Below are 15724 nucleotides of genomic sequence, written 5' to 3'. Positions count from 1 at the left end.
TACTGCTATTAAGTATGAACGAGCAAGGCCGACTGTTGCTAGCAATATGCTATTGAGTTATCTATAATATTAATCTATTTATTTAACGGTTATGCCGAAAGTTATTGTTTCTTTACTTAATTTCTATGTTATAAAACTTATTAAAAACAAATGAAAATATGTAAAGAAATAGCAAAACAGATTAAAAATACCACTCCAAAGAAACGGTCAAATTAAAATTATCAGAACACAATTTGTAAAACACAAGGTACACTTCCCATACAGACACCACAACCAGGATCGGTTAACAGAAGAGGGAAATAAATGAAAAGTATGACGGGTGGAAACAGGGAGTATGGTCAAATAGGAGGTTACTACTGGGTCAGATCGAATGGGCAAGTTCTTTTCCACTTCAGCTCTTCTCGAAGGAGGTTTGGATCATAGTTCACAGACTAGTATCGGTATATTTACAGACAAAATCCAAGTGTTCAAACATTTCAAGTCGAAGTGACTTTCCAGTTAAATAAAGTGGAAATAAAAACCTCAGGAACGCGTTAATCAAAGAATCAGGTAACATACCTAACCCAACTGCCCAGTAGTTTCCATATAATAAGACCTCCCATTGTTTTAACCCAAGGACCCATTGTCCTTAGTTTGAGTCTCCGCTGTTCAGCGTTGAGCCACCGAACGCTTTCTAGACCGTCGGAGCGGTCAACCCTCCCAGCGAGCGTGAAGTTCCTCGCAATCACTGGCGATCAACCGAACGCTGTCTAGACCGTCGGAGCGGTCAACCAAGCGAGCGTCGGGAGACACGAAATCGCGTCATTCCTAAACTAGCAGATCATCCGCCAGGTCATCCGCCCAGCGATCCACGATCCAGCACGCCGGCCGGCCATTCACACACCCACACACACCCGTAAGTAACGTGATATCCTAAATAAAAAGTGCCTAAAAGAAGACCGAGTAGAAGGTTATTTGCGCCCTGATCAGCCTCACCATCTCACTCTTTGTCGAGATACGACCTGGGGAAGAGTCGTGAGCTAAGCCAACAAAAAGAGGCTGGTGGAAAGCCCACCCCGTTGGTCCCCGCGGCTCTAGACCAGGGACCTGGGGGATTGCCATAATAGAGAGCTCTGCTCCCTCAGAAGTAACAATAATTAATAACTTTTTCCTGTCTCGTTTTACATAGAAACAATCTTCAGCAAAGTTGTAGCTGAGAAAATTTTCTATACAAATAGCTATCCAACTGTTTCGCATCTCAATATGGGAAAAGACTAGAAGGCAATGAACAAAAAGTTGAGATTTCCCATAGTAATTTACATGTAAACTTCAAATGGCTTGTGCGAAGTCTGTTTCTAACCAAATTAGTTGTAACTTTGAGAGGCTAATCAGGACCCGATTTGAAACCACTTAAGCACTGTGGAGCGAAAAAGTCAAATTTTGCATCAGTCTATTGGACATGGATGTGTCAAAATGAACTTTTCGTAATATTGACACTGAGCGTTCATAAGGACCAATGTCACAAACGTAAACAATGGCTTCTTTCGTAAATTTTTCGTAATTCAACGTCAATTCATGTAAACCAGCAATTCAATCAACCGGTCAGCACTCGTGTTTATTTCAGTTACCGTGGGGACATTATTTGTGATTAGCCCCGGTGCCTTTCAAATTGTATCATTATTTATGTACGGTCCTTATATTTGAAATGACATTTCACATTCATGTAGTGATGGCCGATTTTCATTCGAATAATCGATTAATCGATTATCGAACCGAAAAGTAAAATATTTGTAATCGGTTATATCATGCCGATATAAGCATTAACTTCTCCAGAGGATCATCACCCATCGTTTCAAACATTTGCTGCATTCTCACTCATTGGTGGAAAAATGACAGCACAGCGAACAAAAAATAATCGATTATTTGTTAATCGAGTAATTAAAAAATAGCATATCTCTGACTTTGGTGTGATTGTTTTGATAAAAAAGGGCGCAAAATTTCATCTCTACCGAGGGGGCATCAAATTCACAAAATTACCTTGCATACGGGGGGTATTCATTTGTTGAAAGGGACCGTGAAAGAGGACACTAAAATAGAAAGTTTTTCTTCCGACAGTTTCATCTTAGTATTCTTCTTTGATTTTATCGGCTAGGGGGACTTTCCCTATGCACAAACATCGTGCCGGCTTACTTGAGCGAGTTTTATTAGTATTGGATATTACGTCTATTTTGCAAGATTACTAATAAGGTGTTCCACGTGACGTGTGTTTGACGTTTCACAGTAAAGCTGACAAGTTGTTTGACAGCTCATTTGTTTTGGTCTGGCGTTGTTTTGTTTTTGTCATCGTCGGAAATCTGTTGTTGGATGAAGTCAAGCTGGTAACAATAAAAACATTCGTCCGCGAAAATAAAATGCGTGAAGTCATGTCGACAGTAAAATTGTGGTGCTTTGTGGCGAGCTACGGCTCACACTACGTAAGCAAAGCGTCAAACAACGAACTTTTTTTCCGCTTCCCAGACCCAGCTAGTCAGGACACCTACGTCAGCTAGCTGAAATCCGGATAACTGGTTGGAAAAAAGCTGTTTCTGTGAATACCAAAGAATCAGTGGCAAGCATTTTGTAACGGGGAAGTGGAAACTTTCTTTTTGGTTATCATTATGCACTTTAATCCGCGATTTTACAGGAAAACCCGCACCACTAACGGACACTACAAACGTAGATTGGGTACCCAGTCTATTTTTGATCAATAACTCTAACTCAGAATCTCTACTGATAGCTGGTCATCAAGCAGATTATGGTGAACGTACGTAAACCAAACATTTTTTTATGTGTAAATATTCTTCTTATCAACGTCCACCATTCTATTCCAGATAGCTATCATCAGTTTGGGACCGATCCTTCGTTGGAAATTAAAGAAGGCACTATCAACGAAAAATTTAAACCCCTTTTTGGAATGGGCCGGAGGTTACACGGAGCAGGAAGAAGCATCAGGTAAGAGCTTGTATGGTTTTCTCAAGTGTCAATTCACTAATAACTAGTTTATGTTTAGCCAAAATTCGTGATCTAAATCAATAGTCATCTTGTGAAACCTTAACGGCATCGGAATCTGGTGACCAAGAATTCGACATACAACAACGGAGATCCCGTCGATCCCGCTCAGTGAGAGTGCAAGCGACAGCCTCAGTAAGGAACAACTGGAAGAATTCAAGAAAAGACATAGAAGAACAAAGGTGGATATGAAAACTCTGCTAGATCGTCCGAAAGACGTGAAATTCTATACCGGTCTGGATGACTATATAAGGTTGTTGAAATGCTGTTTAAAATCATTGAACCGTACCTACTGACTCCATTAAAGCAAGTACTTTTGATGACCTTGCAAAAGTTGCGATTCGATTACTTTTTCAAATCGTTAAGTATTTCATATGAAATCAGTCCAACAATAACATTCAACGGTATACACAATTTATACTGGCCTGATAAGGAAATTGAGCAGAAACACACGCCTCAGTGTTTTAAAGATGTTTTTGGAGAGCAGATAACTATTATTATTGACGGCTTTGAAGTCAAAGGGCAAAAATCATCGAACCCAATTGCAGCGGCCAAACAATGGTCAGATTATAAAAAAAATCGAGTACGCTTAAATACTTGATTGGCATAAGCTCTACGGTTTATGTGATGTTTGTGTCACAAGGATACGGAGGCAGGCATTCGGATAAAACCATCACACCAACTTCCAGATTCTTAAACAACGTTGAAGAAGGAAATGTCATCATGGCTTACCGTGGATTTTTGATTGGAGATGATTTAAAAAATAAAAATGCTGCACTGAAAAGAAGAAGGGCAACTCTAAGCGATGGATGTGGAAAGAACAAGAAGAATTGCCACTGTTAGGATCCATGTAGGGCGTGTAATCGGAGTGATGAGAGAAAAATATCAATTGATTAAAAACATGTGCCTATGACACTCATAACAAGAAAGCATAATGGTTTTATGATGATGGACATAATTGTCCATGTGTCAGCTATTTTAGTGAACTTTTGCAAGCCAATTGTTGATTGAGGACTTCCAAGACGAGGATAAATAAAATATATATTTGTTAGGAATCGCGTTCTATATTACATCTTTATTATTCATCACATGTTTTACAGATGCAATGTATTATTAGATCATTACATTAAAAAAATAACATAACAAGTGCTCAGCAAACGGCATTTCAAAATTGCAGAAACAGCAAACTCTGGCAGAATAACCGCTTTGAAAACCTTATTCATAATATTCGTAAGCCAGCCTTTGAAGATGACGCGGGAAGTTGTGGAATTGCATTTTTTCTAATTATATTCATTGGAAAATAAAAGTCGTGTGTATTGGGGTTTCGTGATATGAAATCCAACGGTCTATCAGCGGTCGAAACGAGTTGAGACAGGTGGGGTACTAATGGCATCTGATTAGATGCCTCTTTCTCTCGAGCCCACGGGAGAACCTACATTTTGGATTTAAATCTATAAGTGAACCGAGGAGTGAACTGTTGTTCTGAGTTTCTCTGGTATATTCAATTAGAGGATGGTCCTGGGGGGAGGTAGCTCATCGATTCTTCCGGTTCGCCTCCTAGCATCGTGCTATAAGGTACCAGGCGATAACCAGGGTAGTTGATCGATAGCTCGATGACATCATTTCGTTGGCGTCTGCAATGGGAAATTCTCATAGCAGGCGTTGACGATGGGACGTTGCGAGTTGTTGAATAGCAACTATCGTGGTAACTCACCGATTACCTGTCGATCTGCCAAATTTGGAAAGACGTCTGCATTGAATTGTCTCATATAATAATATTTCGCCCACTATATCACAAGAAATTGCGAGTAGCTGAGTGGAATGGAGATAAGTTAAGCATTGGGTACAGGACCAAGTCTCCCCTGGGTGGTGCCAGAAGATGAGCGCAATAGAATCATCAAGTTGCCATAAGGCACGGAATGAGACTATTGCATGGCTGGGTAGTCAAAGTCTTCCATTCGTTAGTCATTTCAGGTGGATTAGAACAGGTTTGGATTTTTCAGATATAATCCTAAATAAGACCTAGATTATTTAATAAAGGGCGAACACGAAATTATTGCGACACCGAAAATGTCATGCCAATTTTCTTATAATGTTTAGAATCAAACCAAAATTTTAGGGTAGTTTTATACATATATTTACTTCAAAAATCAAAAGAAAAGTTAATCGATGGAGCCTTGAGTGTAAAATTGAACGCATTTTCGCTTGATGCCCTCCATCAAAGTCTTTACAGTGTCATCCGGTACCAGTTTCTCAGTTTTTTTTTCCATTTTATTAACATGTCTTCTTGCTCTTCCGAAGTTCCCGCTTCATTATTGCCCAGTACTGCTCCACCGGGCGCAGCTCCGGACAGTTTGGCGGATTCATGTCCTTTGGAACAAAATGGACAGAATTGGCCTCATACCACTCCAGGACACTTTTAGAATAGTGGTATGATGCCAAATCTGGCCAAAATAGCGGAGCTTCGTCGTGCTGCTGCAAGAACGGCAAAAGGCGCTTCTCGAGGCACTCAGATTTGTAGATCTCGCCATTTACTGTGCCTTTTGTCACGATAGGCTCACTCCTCAGTCCGCAAGAGCAGATGGCCTGTCAAATGAGATATTTGGAGGCGAACTTCGACATTTTCTTCTTCTTAAATTTGTCGTCCACATCGAACTTGCTCTTGCCGGTGAAAAACTCCAACCCCGGAATTTGCTTAAAATCGGCTTTTATATACGTTTCGTCGTCCATCACACAGCAGCTATATTTTGTCAGCATCTTCTCGTAGAGCTTCCGTGCCCGAGTTTTAGCCGTCGATTGTTGCCGCTCATCGCGGTTTGGGAAGCTCTGTACCTTGTATGTATGTAGTCCAGCTCTCTTCTTTGCATTCTGGACGTAGCTCTGCGACATGCCGATCTTTTTAGCCAAATCACGGCTTGAGACGTTGGGATTTGCTTTAATCATCCGCTTCACCTTTCCCTCCGTCTTTTTGTTCTCCGGTCCCGGTTTTCTTCCAGCTCCTTTGCCGTGGTCCAACGTCAACCGCTCCTGGAACCGCTTCAACACTCTGGAGATGGTTGAATGGTGAATGTTCAACATTTTTCCCAACTGCCGGTGCGACAGGTCAGGAAATTCCAGGTGTTTGGAAAGAATTTGTTCTCTCAACTCGCGTTGGTTCACCTCCATTTTCGTTGAATCGAAAAACACGACTTCAAGTTTGACAGCATGTACACAATACACATCAATGAGAAAGTGTGCAAAATTTGGTTGATTTTTACCCAATGGTAAAAAAGTTATGCCCTGTTGAATGTGTCGCAATAATTTCGTGTTCGCCCTTTACACTAGTAACCTCAACTTCTGGCACAATGTTTTATTGTGACTAATCAACACTCAATGGGTAAAATATCAAATTTGCGGTAAATTTAAAAAAAAGGTAACTTGGAGTGTAGAGCGCACTGCCCACTGGACGATTCTGAAGCCTGACCAAGTGAGTGGGTTACGGGTTTATTTGATTGTACGTCATTTCCAAGTTATGTATAGATACATTCATACCATTGGCATTTTGTATTTGAGATAAGACAGAGACAGGATGCGGAGGGCCCGCTTAGGGGGAGCGTAACCCATGTTATGGCTTCCATTTATTAAATAGTTCAGATAGGCTTTAAATGATAGGTTCATGGTGAGAAAATGTACCATATGGTGCCCGTTCTCTGATCAAAATTAGATTCAAATCGTCAGGCCCTGCCCTGTAACATGGGGATTGACGATGATTTGTCAAGTTTCATTTTGCATTTGCATATAATTGTAAGTTTAGGTTTGCTTTTGTAATTGTAAGATAGATAGTTTGGCTCAATTGAAACATTAAGTTGTATAAACTTGACGAATCATTCCTCTATTTAAAATAGTAGTAGTTACAGTGCCGCATTATCTAACAACCACTGCCTGCAACTAATGTTGGAGGGGTCAGCAGGGCTGATTACGGATCAAAACTAACATAACTCTAACACTGACATGATCCTGAAACTAACGCTCATTCATTGCACTTTGAGTCATAAAGTAGTTTTATTTATTTTCCTACTAATCTATCTACACACTTAGTTTTTTCTACCGAGCTCGGCTGTGCGGGTCTCGGCGGGGAGGGGGTTTCGCTGAGATCTCGGCGGGAGTGACATTTGATTGCTGAGTCTCGGATAATGCCTTTTCTAATAATCTGCCTACATTTCTTTTCTTTGTTATCTACTTTATCCCCTTTTTATTTTTCTGCCTTCTTTCCTCTTCTCTTCCTTTGTTTTGTTTGTTTACATATAACTAATACTAATACCTCCTTGTTTTCTCTCTAATTTGTCTACTATGTCCCACCATCACGATGAGAGATGAGCTACATGGTACACGCTCATATACACTCGCAAAATAGTATGCCGCAAGTAAGTATATCACAGAGGCAACTAAAGATCCATAATGAGCTGTGGTGATTTATATGACTATATAGTATTATTTATTTATACTAGCCTAAACACAACGTGGGGTAACCCAAATCCAAACGATCACTAACCAAAATAATAGACTTAATTTTTTTTTCAGCAGGTGTGATTTTGTATAGTTCTGTTTCTCTCTTTTCAGCAAAACAACAACAAAAAAACCTCTATAACTCTTCTCCATTCTTTTAATCTCCTACTATCCCCTATAAATGTATCGGAAATTAGTGGGACTGCCTGTGCAAACAGAAACAGGCCTGCTAGTGGAAGAAGGTCGTTATGCTATACGGTCTAGCATAGGCCTACGGCCAGGTTTCAGTAGGTACACACTCGTTTAACGGCAGATTGGTTTTCAGTGGTCGACCAGGGTGTGTGCTGATAAATTACAAAATTACAATTACATCATTATTTCATACATCAGCTTGAATTACGTTGATCGATATTACATTTTTTTTGCTGTGCACTACACCACCGGAGCCAGCAAAGTTCAACAATCCATCGTTGCTTATGCCTTTGTTGTCGTTTGGAACCAGTTTTGCGAGGTAGGCGACGATTGTGCGTATTTCTCGCGTAACTTTTGAGAAGGGCCTATTTATAGCCTGAACAATACGTAAAGAGCAAATTGAAACATTGAACGTCGCGTGAAAGTGGAACTTAATGAAGGCCTAAGTACTTTTTCGTAGTTTTTAGTTTTCGGATTTGAAAGATCGTCGGTTACAGTGGCCTGCTTACTGAGCAGAAAAACGCGGTCCCAGGTCCTTACATATCAAAGAGATTTATGGTAAAATCGCTTGTGTATCGTGTCTTTTGCGAAACTCGTTGTTGTCGTTGGTTCCGGGTTTGAATGGATACAAAAAGTTGAGCAACGGTATTATGTGATATGAGGGGCTCGGTGGCCTTAGAGCAACCGTTTTTGCTTACTGAGCAGAACATCATGAGTCTAATCTCAGGCCCATCCACATTCAAGATTCGTCAATCGTTTTATTTGTTAATATGACTACATGGTAATAACAGCAACTCGGTGAAAGGTGCTCGTCTGCCTAGTGGCAAACGTTTTTGCTTACTGAGCAGAAGACCGTGGGTTTAGTCCCAAGCTCCTTCGCGTTATATGATCGTTAGGACATCAATTCAGCTTATCGTTTACCAAAACGAACCCTGCTGCAAACCCAACCCTCTTATCCAACATCCCAGTGATTCCTCGAGGAAGTGCAGAGGTGTTCTCGGCTTCCATCAAAGCGAGTGTCATGTCAACACAATCCTTCCCATTCCTTTCTCGACCTGTGTTCGGGCGCGGCCGGCGCTGGTATTGCCTAATTTAAGATCATCAGTTTTTACACATTGAGGATGATTGCTAGTCCCAAGCATCGTCTATTGGTTCTCTGTGTAATTACAGCTGATCTGGCAATAACAGAGTAGCAACCGTGGGCGGTCAATCAAGCTCAAGCTCAAGCTCAAGCTCAAGCTCAAGCTATATTCAATTACAGGATGTTCCTGAATATACAGTCAAATAGCACGTAATGTTGTGAACAACTTCAATGACAGTCCAACAGTGCTTTCAACAAACTGTGCTGAGTGACTTACCCTTTGAGTTCAACACAGAGTAAATTTAACGGGACTGATTTCCAGGCCAGTGTGGGATTTCTTTAGTAAAAATGTATACTTATAATGTATTTTTTAGTTGTTTCCCAGTTACTCACTAGTTCACTGGAATTGTGAAACGTAATTTGTGGTGAAATTGGCAGAAAAGTATGTCACTGGTATTTCAATAAAATAATACATTTATTCACGACATTTTTACAACCCCCTACCCCCCCAGACCGAAATTCTGAATGCACCATTGCAACGTTGTGAAAAGGATGTATATGGTATAAACTCAGCACCGTACTCAGCAGGAGGCCACCAAAAAATCCTAAGGGACGCACAGTGGGGCAGCGAAGCTATTCGCGTGGCCAAAACCTCTAGCGCCGTTGGTTTGCTTTCTACAGCGATACAACGTTCTACAAAGTTGCTCAATACTAAAAGCGCCATCTCTTGAAAGTTTCATATTAGTTCATTTTTACGCCACATAGGTGGCGCTCGACTCTATCTTTTGAACGGAGCATCCTAGCCGAATGGTTTTTAGGGAAAAGTTGTGTAACTTGAAGTGTTGAGAAATGTTGTGCAAGACATCGAAATTCTATGACTCATATTAAGCGAGATATCGGGCAATTAGGAAAACTAACCTCTAAAATTGCGTTTTTTCCTTTCCTCCTATATACGTCAAATGTATAAATTTTATACTCTGATGGTTATCAAAATGGTTTGACTCATCCAATAAATACCCATTACTTTATATATCATGCTTTATTATACAGTTATTACAATAAATGTCTCAAAAAAGTGATGCATAAAAATGTAAATTACTCAAAATATAGCAAAAAGTAGCAGCCAATTTTTTTTACAGTGATTAGTGTAGACCTTGTTGGGTAAAATAATGACCACAGTTCAACAGGCAACTGCAGGCATTTTCATTTAACATCATTTGAATATTGCATATGGTAAATTCTTTCAAATTTGTTGAAATTTTGCTTTGTGTGTAAAACATGATAAGATGTCATTGATCTGAATAGATTACTAGGAGACTTAAAACTGCTGGTTTAAAATGTCCATCCTCCAACGTCCTCCATAGTGTCCTTTCGACTTGTTTTGCGACATTGGAGGCGAACCAGCCCAAGGCTGAAAGCCTCCCTAATAAAGTTAAATTAATTAATTAATTGTTTTGCGACAGTATCGTTCCCGAAATTTTCTGAAGTCTTTATTTCTGGCTTCCTGAGCCTCCTCGCTTAACATACCCATTGGAAGCAATGCAATTTGGATTGCTTGCGATCCGTGGATTAAAACCTTATGGACAGAGGCTGGCATTGGATACCATTTATAAAGGCTATCATAAAGACGAGCAGTTTCTTCGGCAAAATTTCGAAATGCTGTTATGTTGATCGAAAATCCGGAAGACAACGTACGAAGAATTGTATCGCAATGGTCAATTAATTCTTCATTAACACCAGTTATTGCATTTGTTTGGGTTGCATTAGTGAAGAATCTGCGTGCTTCTGTGCTTGTGTTTCTGATTGTTTGTAATCTATTCAGATCAATAACATCTTATAATGTTTTACACACAAAGCAAAATTTCAACAAATTTGAAAGAATTTACCATACACACTTAGAAATAACTAATTTTACACGAGACGGAATCAATCTTTGACATAAAGTATAAAAAGTAAACACAAATTTCATGTTAAATTAAGGTCTCCGAGACTGAAAAGTTCGATACTCGACGAAAACTACGTTTGATTGACTTGAATTTTGCGTCTGTTATGACTCAATTTTATGTCAAATTTGACGCTCGTATATGTCAGTCTCAGAGCATCTAAAATTACATTAATTTTTCTAAGTGTGTATGCAATATTCAAATAATGTTATATGAAAATGCCTGCAGTTGCCTCTTGAACTGTGGTCGTTACTTTACCCAACAAGGTCTACACTAATCACTGTAAAAAAAATTGGCTGCTTCTTTTTGCTATATTTTGAGTAATTTACATTTTTATGCATCACTTTTTTGAGACATTTATGTTAATAACTATATAATAAAGCATGGTATATAAAATAATGGGTATTTATTGGATGAGTCAAATCATTTTGTTAATTATCAGAGTATAAAACTTATACATTTGACGTATATAGGTGAAAAAAAGGAAAAAACGCAATTTTAGAGGTTAGTTTTCCTAATTGCCCAATATCTCGCTTAATGTGAGTCATAAAGTTTCAATGTCTTCGACAACATTTCTTAACACTTCAAATTACACAACTTTGCCTTAAAAACCATTCGGCTAGGATGCTCCGTTCAAAAGATAGACTCGAGTGCCACCTATGTAGCGTAAAAATGAACTAATATGAAACTTTCAAGAGATGGCGCTTTTAGTATTGAGCAACTTTGTAGAACATTGTATCGCTGTAGAAAGCAAACCAACGGCGCTAGAGGTTTTGGCCACGCGAATGGCTTCGCTGCCTCACTGTGGGACGGGAAAATCAGTCTCTTATAATACTTGAACATCTACAAAGTTCCCTTATCTTTACATCTTTAAACTTTTCCAGCTTAATCCAAGTCCCATAATCCGACCAAGATCTCAAAACATCCGTGTCCTTCTCCAAACATCAGGAAGACCTTAAACCTTTTCTACGAAGTTTCCTAAGTACCTGGGTGAAGCTAAGTCCCCAAATTTTCCAAATCAAACCCTGCAGTTCTACGAAGCATTCTGAATTTCTAAAAACTTGTATAAAGCTCACTGAGCTTCTACATTGTTTGAAAAATTCATGTAAGTTTCTGCGAGATATAGCGCACATGAAATTGACGCTAGATTTCGCGTAAATTTACGCGATATTAAGTGTAAATTTAAGCGCAATATCACATAAATTAGCAATATTGTATGCAAGCTTGTAAACGATTTCGCTGTTTCTGCCAACTATTTTATTTCCTCTGTTCGGGACCTAACACTACTGCGACCAGTAATGTGATCTATTGTAGTATATCCCTGTAGTGACCGAGTTTTGTCACCAAAACACAAACACGTCCATCCGTCCAAACAATAGTCAACAGAATAACGATTATTTTGCTTTCCCGTCGTTTCATCCTCATCATGGAGCAGGTGCCAGCCTGCTCTCACAGCAAACGCAAGGCTATCTCTATCTCCCTCACTCCCTCATGGATCTGAGCCTGCCTCCCGATATTATCGCCTCACAATCGTGTCTTCGAGAGCACGCTCGCCTCCTGACACGCATCATATTCGTGCTTCCGAATGCACGCTCACATTCAAGCAGTCAACCTACTTGTTTATATCGATCAATGTCGACTATACGCTAAATATAAACTACTTAAACCTTGTTTATTGTATGTCATTTTCGTAACCAATTTAATAGTTTTCTATGAGCAGGTACAAAATAATGGCTTCCTAGATAAGACGTATACTGAATCAACTCAACTAAATCTCTCATATTTGTCCAAGTAACCAACTTCCAATCCTATACACTACAATCCCGTGTCCTTAGTTTAGTGCATGTCGTATTACTCCATCACTATTGAGAAATGATGAAGTATTCGATTTTTTTACAGTTGCCACTCTTGCATTTATCGCAAGGATCCGACTCTAATTGAAAGGTCCCGCTATTTATACCCTTCGGAGTGTTGGAACACCCTCCAAAGGCACGCCCGTTTGTCAGTCAAAATTGAATTCCTTAGCAACAAAATTAAGGTATGACACCGATAATGACCATGCATCAGAACCCTAGTCTTAACCACTTAAAACTAGGGAACAACGAATAGAAGATTAGGAATCACATAGATGAAGACAACTAACTCATTGTTTTTCCTTGTTTCAAGATCATCCTCGGTAGACAAAGCCGAGTATTGTCACTATCAACAAGGCATAAAAAGTAACAAGGACTAAGATGTGTTCCTTGGATTACTGAAAAATCCTGTTCCCATAGTTTGAAGTAGTCAGGACTAGGAATCGGTGGTAGATCTAACATCCGTAACGTACCACGAAAAGATGATCTACCCACGTTACGGGGCCAACTATAGCTCAAAATTAAACGAAGGGTGATTTTACGCGATACATAAAATTCAGAATTTTTTTCTGTGTACAATTTTGGCTAAACTCCTTAGCAGATTCTTGAAAAAAAAATCTATGAAGTTTGCAGCACTCCTATAATGGCTGAATTTTTGCTAAAATGTGAATGATTGCTCATAACAAATAAAATTCACTCCGGTGGCACAAACGTCATCCACCAATATTTAGCTTGAAGCCAGAGTTGTTGATTCTGTGGCTCGATTATCTGCCAATCTAAGACAGCTGATGCAAACATAGAGAAGTTATGCTCCGTCCACATATATGTTTGATTTGTTTTGCGGCATCATCATCTTTGTAGTATGGCGTACAAAGTAGTGTTTTTGTTGAGTTGTGCTGTGAAAATAAATTAATAATTTCGTGTGAAATAGTGGCGTGTGCCGCGAAAGGATTATTCCAACGCGTGCCCGTGGTGTTTTTCTAACAGGATAAGTAGAGGAAAGGTTGCCTAGCAACTAGTTTTTGTTTAATTTTGTATTTTCCCCCCGGCGCGCTATTGATTTCTATAGTGAGCTGTGGCGGTAAAATTTTATTTTGTGTTCTCCTCCCCTGTATATGTCTGCTGCTAACAGTGTTAGCGTTTAATTTGGTAGAATGGATGTGTGTAATGTATGCGAGCAGTCTATTGCTATGAGTGGGCTCCCAGTTACGTGTGTAGGTCCGTGCAATGGAACGTTCCATTTCGCTTGTGCGGCACTCACTAAGACTGCGGCCAGGCTTATAGCAGATAATGCAAATATTCTGTTCAAGTGTGATAGTTGTCTATCAGATCAGAGTTGTGACGAGCAGAATGATCTGATCTCGCGTGTCAAAAGGATAGAGGAAGAGATGAAGAAGGTTTTTCAACTATCGGACTCGATCACTGACATGCGAGATCACATTGCTGCTCAGGTGGACATCGCGGTTAAAAGCGGGATGGCAGATATTAGAATAAATGTAAATGGTCTTGAAAATTTGATTTGTGAGAAATTGGATAATATGAAAAGTTCATTTTTTTAAATTGATGCGGAAAACCAATTAGCTGTAAAGAATGATCCGTGCAGTTCATCTAGGACGATTCAGTCGGAATCGGACAAAAATACCAGACGCAAAAAACGTAAATTAGTAATTAGTAATAGTGATCATGATGATGATGTTGTTTTTCAAGAAAATGCGAGTTTTGCGGATGTTGTAAAAAGACATAGTCGTATTAGTCAAAGTAAAACTAAAAGTAACAGTAATAGTAAAAGTAACAAACCAGAAAATCGTAAGACTCGTCCAGTCATTGTGATTAAACCGAAAGAGTCCAAACAACCTTGCGAAGATACTCGTAAGTTTTTAAAAACTCAGTTGGATCCAAAAACACACAAAATCAGTAATTTTAGGAATGGTAAAGATGGCTCCATTATTGTTGAGTGTGCAACAGGAGCAAACGTAAGTGATGTGAAAAATGGTATTGAAAGCAATCTGGGTGAAAAATATAGTGCTGTTGTTCCCACTTCGGTGCCAAGATTGAAAATAGTGGGCATGAGCGATCAGTTTTCCTCCGATGTCTTTATTGACTACTTAAAAAGTCAAAATGAAGACATCGCTATTAATGATGTAAAAGTAGTGAACATGTTTGAAAATCCACGCTTCACTTATAACAAGTTTAGTGTTGTAATTGAAGTCGATGTCGATACTTATAAATGTTTGTTATGTGCGAAAAAAGTAAATGTAGGGTTTGATCGGTGCTCGATAGTTCCCGCGATTAATGTGTTGAGATGCTTCAAATGTGGAGAATTTGGGCACAAGAGCATGGATTGCAAAAATTGTGAGAGATGCTCTAGGTGCAGCCAACAACACAAAACGTCGGAGTGTACGTCAACTGTATTGAAATGTATTAATTGTTTGAAAATGAATAAAGAACGAAAAATGAACTTGGACGTCAACCATGCCGCATTTAGCTCGGAATGTTTGCTCTATAAAAGACTTTTTGATCAGAAGAAAAGCAGCTTGCGTTTCAATAAATAGCAGCCAAGTTCCAGGAATGTGAATCAATTCGATTTTTTATATTTGAATATTGCGGGGTTGTCAACAAACTACGTAGCATTACGTCAGATTGTTGAGGAAAAACGTCCTCTTTTAGTTTTATTATCTGAAACTCATATTGTAGAAACTGAAGCTTTTGATCAGTATAGTATTCCGGGATATATTGTTGCTGCTTGTTTATCACATTCTAGACACACTGGCGGTGTTGCTATTTATGTCAAAGAATCAGTTCAATTCAACCTTCGTACCGACGAAGTTATTGATGGCAACTGGTTCTTGGGCATTACAGTTGTACGTGGCATGAAGATGGGTAATTATGGTGTTTTGTATCATTCTCCCAGTTCTAGTGACCAGCGTTTTGTTGAAGTTTTAGAGAACTGGCTCGAGACATTCCTTGATTCTAGTAAATTAAATATATTGGCTGGTGATTTTAATATTAATTGGCGTGATAACCATAATTCGAATCATTTGAAGCGTTTAGCTGAGTTTTTTAATTTAAAGCAAACGGTAAATGAATAAACGCGTATTTCCAGGAACAGTAGAACTTTAATTGACCACGTTTATTCCAATTTT

The sequence above is a fragment of the Ochlerotatus camptorhynchus genome, unplaced genomic scaffold (assembly GCF_037179485.1).
Source record: "Ochlerotatus camptorhynchus isolate MF236.1 unplaced genomic scaffold, CSIRO-AGI_Acam_v1.1 ptg000191l, whole genome shotgun sequence".
In the NCBI taxonomy this organism is placed as follows: Eukaryota; Metazoa; Arthropoda; class Insecta; order Diptera; family Culicidae; genus Ochlerotatus; species Ochlerotatus camptorhynchus.
This window is presented reverse-complemented; position numbering follows the sequence as displayed.